At 27.9% G+C, this 7,170-nt stretch overlaps 1 pseudogene; it reads left to right on the plus strand.

Moving 5' to 3' along the window:
• The first annotated feature begins 1,375 nt into the window (after positions 1–1,375).
• On the plus strand, positions 1,376–4,478 carry LOC131658246 (protein FAR-RED IMPAIRED RESPONSE 1-like; annotated as a pseudogene).
• Positions 4,479–7,170: the final 2,692 nt, after the last annotated feature.

Raw genomic sequence — 7,170 nt, forward strand, 5'->3', positions numbered from 1 at the left:
TGTATTTATACAAATAAAACTTGTTTTAAGGATTAAATAAAGAAAAATAAACATACTAATAAGAAATAATATGTTGGTCCCATTTTCTTTGAGGATATGTTGGTCCCATTGTTAGTCATTTCATGATTACAAATTTGCACCATAAAATATAAACATTTTATGTTTATCAAAATGTATGGGATATGATTTGATCCTCAAAATTTGAGAGCAAATGTGCACCATTGAAAGTGCTCTTGTAATAAATCTCACAATCACCATGTTATTCTCTCAATCATACGAGGTACTATAGTGTAAATATAATATGATTAGAAATATTCTTAATTTCAAATTATGAGAGTAACAACATCAATTTATAATGATCTCTTTTGAACTTGAGTTTGTTAGCATGATGTCAAAGGACGAAAATGATTGAGGAATTTGACAAAAAGACTGATTTAGAAGTCAATTTCTACTTATTCTCTCAAACAATTATTTTAACTTTTTTTCCCTATTTCTCAACAATTTTTTAGTATCTTTCGTTATAATGTTAAAAAAAAAATTATAATATATTTTTCACTCTAAATATTCAAACTTTACTTTTATTAAGGCACTAACACAACTAAAAAAAATATCCATAGTCATTAAATTAAAATTAGATAATTCAAATTTTTATTTGATATTTTTAATTATAATTTTTTTATGGACGGTCTAATTTTGTGCAAAAATTATAATATTAAAGAGAATGGAGATTTTATATCAACATTGCTATTTGGTAAAAATGACAAATCATATGAATACGTTTTTTTAAGGTAAATTCAATTGGAAAATGTTTATCAGTAAGAAAACAAGGAAAAATAAGAAATAGAAGAATAAATCTCAACTATTCATTATCACCACAATCTCATGATCCCTATTAAAAACTAAATTTAATTTAAAATTAATTTAAAATTCACCTCTAAAATAGTGACATGTGTGCATTCTTGTCTTTCTTGTTCAAATTGTTTCGTACTAAATAACATTACTCAATTCAAATTTATTAATTGTAATTTTTTTTAAATAAATAAATCTTTCTCACATAATTATGACGATCTCATTTAGTAAAAGACTAAAAATTAGCGCGTTAATTCTACCATTTCTACAACCTATAACCCTTGTTCAATATAGTGACGATGTCGTAATTCACTCATTCTTAAAAAAAAATTCAATCATTTTCATGGTAGCTTTGTTGCTGTTTTCGCCGCCTGTGTCATCGCCATTGTCTGTTCTAGTCGTGTAAAACTTTGCATCCCTTACAACTCTAGTTCCAACAAATAGTTTGCCAAATTCTTCTGTTTTTGCATTCACTTCAATTTCTAGTGAATATAGTTTTTTTTTCCCCCATTGTATGTTCTATAAAATGATTGCATCTGAAGAAGAAAGTAGTCGTAAAAATGAAAATCATCATGATAATTTAGAAGCAAATATTGTTGGTGAAGATGAAGAACATAAAGTTGAAATGAAGTTTAACTCTGAAGAAGAAATTACTAAATTGTACAAGAATTATGCTCGATGTATCGATTTTGGAATTGCTAAAATCAATTAAAAAATGGAGACAATGGAAAAAATACTTTAGTCTAGCTTGTAGTCGTGCAAGAAGCTATGTGAGCAACTCAAAGAATCTTCTGAAGGCAAATCCTATCACAAGAATACAATGTAAGGCTAGAATAAATGTGTGCATGTCTTTAGATGGAATAATTACATTTTCGAGAGTTGTTCTTGAGCATAATCATGAACTAAGTCCAACAAAATCAAGATATTTTAGATGCAACAAAACATTGAACCCGTATATAAAAAGGAGGTTAGAGCTTAATGATCAAGCTGAAATTAATTTAAGCAAAAAATTCCGATCTATGATTGTTGAAGCAAATGGATATGATAATCTTACATTTGGAGAAAAATATTATAGAAACTATATAAACAAAGTAAGACGTCTTCGACTTGGGAAAGAAGATGATGAAACTATTCAAAACTATTTTGTTAGAATGTAAAAGAAACATAGTCAATTTTATAATGTAATGGATATGGATGACAAAAGTCGACTGCAAAATGTATTTTGGGCTGATGCGAGATATAGAGATGCTTATGAGTGTTTTGGTGAAGTCGTAACTTTTGACACCGCTTATTTAACAAATAAATACGACATGGCTTTTGCCCCTTTTGTTGGAGTAAATCATCATGGTCCGTCAATTTTGTTAGGTTGTCGCCTATTGTCTAATAAAGACACACACACACTTTTTCTTAGTTGTTCAAAACATGGTTAGAATGTATCCATGGGCGTGCACCAAATTCCATAATTACTGATCAAGATGGAGCAATCAAGAATGCAATTGAGGTCGTCTTTCTGAATGCTCGCAACTGGTGGTGTTTGTGGCATATAATGAAAATGGTTCCAGAAAAATTGGGCAGACACTCAAATTATGATTCTATTAAAATACTTTTGCTTGATGTTGTGTATGATTCATGGAGCATAAGTGATTTCATGGAAAAGTGGGAAAAAATGATTGAATGTTACAAACTGGATGGTAATGAATGGTTGAAAGGGTTGTTTGATGAGCGACATCGTTGGGTTCCTGTGTATGTGAGGGACACATTTTGGACTGGAATGTCAACTACACAACAAAGTGAAAGTATGAACTTATTTTTTGATGGTATGTGAACTCAAAAACAACATTGAAGCAATTTGTTGAACAATATGACAATTCATTTAAAGATAAAATTGAAAAGGAAAATATAGCATATTTCAACTCATTTTATACAAAAATTTCTTGTATAAGTTATTTTGGATTTGAGACTCAATTCCAAAAGGCATTTACCAATGCAAAATTCAAAGAATTTCAAATAGAAGATTCTTCTATGATGTACTGTCATGCTTTCTTTGATAGAACAAATGGTTTAATTTAACATTTTGTGTTATAGAAAGTAAAAAAATACATGATGAAGTTCAAGGTACTCTTCAATGAGAAGGATGTTGAAATACAATGTACATGTTCTTTATTTGAGTTTAAAGGTATTTTATGCCGACATATTCTTTGTGTTCTTAAGCTTGCGGCTAAAACAGAGTCTGTGTCATCTTCTTATGTAATGTCAAGATGGAGGAAGGATATTAAGCGGAGACATACACTTATTAAATGCGACTTTGATCCTTTAGTCAAAAATGTTGAATTGCAACGTGTTAGTAAAGCTTGTGACGCTTTATTATGAAGTTGCTTCTGTGGGGATAGGGACTGAAGATGATTTATTAAAAGTGATGAATTGGATCAAAGATTTAAAAATTGAGTTGACGTGTAAAGAAAGTTCTCCTGAAATTATTGAAAGGGATGATTTAGTTCAAAAGCATGTGCCTAAAATTCTTGATCCCGTAGTGACTAAAAGTAAAGGGCGTTCTCCTTCAAAAAGAAAAGCTTCTAAGGTTGATGAGATTGTGAAAAAGAAGCTTGTAGGAAAGAAAACTATAAAAAGTAACAATTATCAAAGTCAAGAAGAGGTAATTTTGAAAATTTTCAAGTTTATTTATCTATTTAAAATTTATAGCATATGTATGTATAATTTGATATTGTTTGTATGACAGGTACCATGCATATCTAAAGTTCAAGAAAGTGAAGAGTTTTGTCTATCTCAAACCATTGATGTTAATTGTATAAACACAAAACAGAGTGTTCAAGTAAATGGAATTTACTACTTTGATTTTTTAATTTTGTTTAATTGAAAATTATCAATTGCCTTGATACCATGTTCTTTATGTATATTATAGTGTGGTCAGAGCTACTTTTGTAGAAATAGATGTGATACTTCAAAAATTTCAACTCCCTTTAATTTAAATCAAAAATATTTTAATGATGTTAAAAAGATAAATATAGATCGTAACTCATACTATTATTTAAATATTTACATTTAATCATTTGAACAAATTTCACATATTTAGATTATGATGATATATTAATTCTAACAATACACCGCCAACATCTAAAATTCAAAGTCAGATATGGGAGATTTTGTCTTGTCATCCCTTACTTAAACCTTAAGCCTGGCAAACCGCCTCAAACTTCAATGCATGTATTATATTACTGTTGCAGATTAAAAAACCATTTCACTATTCATTTGTAACATTTTGATTTTTTTTCAAAGTTGGGTGTCTTACCGAATTTTTTGAGCCAACTACCAAATTTTTACAAGTATACATTTTTACCAATAATTTATGTTTTATACCATATTTTTCAAGAAAAACATGTATTTTTATCGATTTTTTAGAAAATATCGGTAAAATTGCATACAGAAATATCAAAGATTTCAAATTATAGGTAGAATAAATTATTGAGATGGTTAACCAGATTTTTCTAAAAATACAAAAAAAAAATCATGTTGATTTCCAAATTTTTAAAAAAACTTGAAAGATTATTTTTCTTCTTTTTATTTTTGTAGAGAGGACTAGAGGAAAGGACAACACAGTTGCTTCTAGGTAGATTGCCAGAGCTGCAAATAGGTTTTTTGCTAGGGAAGATGACCTCGAGGATTTGTATATTATAGAGGGGAAGGTAACCCTGATCGATTCTCATACGAGGAAGATGACACAGCAGGCATGCACACCCTGCACTATCTGGCGTAAAGGAGGTAGAGCTGATGGATGGGTCATAGATCTTGTTGATGAGTCTGATGTTACGGTTGTTGATCATGTCTAGACAGCATGTGACAAGGTGGGGGGTCAGGATGTCAGTAGGATGGTGGTTGAGACATAGGTGAGTCAACATATTGAAATGGAGGATTTGGCTGATATGGAGGTGACTCCTCAAGATGATACAAAGGTGACTCTTCAGGCTGATACATAGGCTATTACTTCGGCGGATACAAAGGTGACTAGTATGGGTGATATGGAGGTTACTCCTCTAACTTAAACGAATGTGTCTGCTCCGACTTCGACAGAGTTGTCTATACACACCGATGGAGGGTTTCTTGGAAGGCCCAGTGACTGTTTTGTGCTCGCCGATAATGTGGCATTGAGATTATGACAAGGATATCTATATCCATATATAAATTTGAACTTGCTTTTATTTATTTTTTATACGTTAAAAATAACTTATGCTTTTAAGTTTGTTTGTTACAGGACCGCTTGCCACTAAAAGTGCCCACCCACTAAGCTAAGCTTAAGAAGTTCTTAGATGTCGATATACCTCTAGAGGTCAAGGATATTGTCAATGATCATTGTCTCCCTTCATTTGTGGATTTTTCGCTGACCATGCTCAAAGTTGCACTATTGTCAGCTTTTGTTGCACTATTTGAGAGACAATTTTTATTTTCAAATGTTAAAATTTCATTTTTTTTTTCTCCATTTCACGAGTATTTTTTTTATATGATTATTTAATACAATTGAGTTTATATGATCATTATTTATGTATAATTAAGTCACTCATTTCAAATTTTCATATATCTAAATGTATTTTATACAATATAATAAATTTACCCGTACTGGAGCACAAATCACACGGATATCTTACTCGCTCGGATATCTTATTGGTTCTATCATAAAATCAAATCAAATATGTTGGTTTGGAGTTAACGAGAAAAACTTGACAATGTTTATAATTATAGGATAGTGTTAACGACTTTTACTATCAGGAACCCAATCGAGTTATCACATTAGAAGTAACTATGTTTAGAATCACAATATATTTAGGTTATGTTTGAGAGTTTGGAATAGAAAGAGATGAGAGGACTTTGAAAAAAAGAGAAGGATTTGGTAGAAAGAATTGAAGGATTTTGATTGGGAGGATTTTAGAGGGTTTACTATTCTAAAAATTAAAAATAAAGTAATGATATACAATTTTATATCATTTTACAAAAAAAAAATTAAAATATCAAATATTATTCTATTTTTTTTTTGAAAAAAAATTCAAAAGTCTTCTCCAATCTCTCTTACATAACTTAGGAAATATAGTGACAATATTCAAAAAAGAAAATCTTGATTTGGTCTTGTTTAAATTATATCATGTTGAAAGATTAGTTGGACATAATGATTGATCCCCTCCCAACTTGTGTGTACTAGACAAAAATAAAAGGGGTTTGCATTTAATTTGAAGCTTGAGAGCGAGATAATAGGATATTGATTTGCCGGAATTGGATCCTCTCCAATTTTTTCTCTCATGCCCTCTCTCATGTGTAATGCTGAACCATTAGATTAATCCAATAGTTAAAATGCAAGAAAGAGAATAACATGGTATTTAAAGAAGAAAGAGAAACTTACTTTAATTTTAATTTTTCTTTTATTTTTTCATCCTATATAATTTGTTGTCAAAAATACGTTATTTTTTTTTTAATTTTAATATTCTTTATCTAATAAATACTTTTATACATTTTATGTAATCATAATTAAATTAACTTTAAATATATTTAATCAATCAATTAAAATTAATTTTTATTTTTAGTAAAAACGAGAATAATTAAAATAATAATTATTTATTATAAACATAATAGAAAAATTATGTAGATAAAAACTTTATTAAATTAATATTTTAAATAATGTCAATATAAAAAACAATTATAATAATTCAATTATAACTTATTATACTTTATTGATTAAAAGTAAATTTTTGAAAATGATAGTGTAAAACATAGACGTTAAAATGTACTTACAATTTTTATATGAGAAAACTATTTGTCACTAATTAATTAGTCAATTTTAACTTTTTTCTATCTTTCAAATAAAAACAAAAATTATTTTAATATATTATAAAATTATATATAAAATACGTATATGTAGCTAAAGAAAAAAAATATTGTCTTTTTTTTTCTTCATTTTGTCAACATAAAAATAAATAAAAAATTATGATATATCAACTCCTATTTTTTCAAACTTTACATTTTTAAAGGTATTTTAATTGAAAATGAGTCACTACAAGAGTCTTTGAAGCTAACAACTTACACATTGAAATTTTGTTTATTTTTCATAAATTATAATTAATTAATTAATCAAATATTATATATTTTTGAATTAAAAACGAAAATATTTATAATATGTTAATTATAATGTATTATAAAAATATAGACAAAATAAATATTGTAACTAAAGAATTAATTAAAATAATTGTTTTTCATAATATACCATTATAATGAGACACATTAGTTTTTATTGTATTAAAAATATATTTTATTTTTTATGAA

The sequence above is a fragment of the Vicia villosa genome, linkage group LG3 (genome assembly GCF_029867415.1).
Source record: "Vicia villosa cultivar HV-30 ecotype Madison, WI linkage group LG3, Vvil1.0, whole genome shotgun sequence".
Taxonomy (NCBI): domain Eukaryota; kingdom Viridiplantae; phylum Streptophyta; class Magnoliopsida; order Fabales; family Fabaceae; genus Vicia; species Vicia villosa.